We start from the raw sequence: 731 nt of genomic DNA, 5'->3' as shown, positions 1-731 counted from the left end.
ACTTCTAATTTAAAATTTTGATTAAACGTACTGGTACCAATTGCTCAAATTAAAAATTATTATAATTAAGTACTAAATTATGTATATGATGTATATTTTTCTTACAGGTTGATTAAAAAATTTCTTTTAGTTTCGACAGATCTTGAAGTGTGCTTTCGCTTACTTCTTAAAAGTTTCAAGGAGAAAAAAATCATATACCCGATCATGGAATTTAAAAGCCTTTATTAGAAATATTAAGGTTGTATTCTACTATTAACCTTTTTGTAACTTTCATCCTTATTTAAACTTCTATAAGATCTTAAACTTTTGTTTCTTAGTCAAATTTTGCTTCTTATTAACTTTTACTTTTAGGTTAACATTTTCTTCCATAAGTGAATAGGTATGAGGCAAGGCAATAGCCGTCTGCTTTTTGTACATATGCTTGAAAGTATGCTCAAGGTAAGAGGTGCTAATATAAGCTCACAAGAATTAACTAACTTTATAGATTTTATTGACCAGGTTTTTCCTTAAATGTACCTTAAATGTAGAGATTCCTCTACTAGAACAAGCCAGAGCCTTTCACCAACAATTTCACCTTTCTCCTCACAGTCTGCCTTCTACCCAACCTACCCATCTCTCAATGCAAACATCTGAGCACATCTTGCATTACATGTGCACCCCTTGTTCCCTTAGGCCCCCTCAATCAATATGGAGTTAACCCGCATGCTCTCCTACCCAAAGCCTTCTGGCAA

This window comes from Nannospalax galili, unplaced genomic scaffold, assembly GCF_000622305.1.
Source record: "Nannospalax galili isolate Female #2095 unplaced genomic scaffold, S.galili_v1.0 scaffold79, whole genome shotgun sequence".
In the NCBI taxonomy this organism is placed as follows: Eukaryota; Metazoa; Chordata; class Mammalia; order Rodentia; family Spalacidae; genus Nannospalax; species Nannospalax galili.
This window is presented reverse-complemented; position numbering follows the sequence as displayed.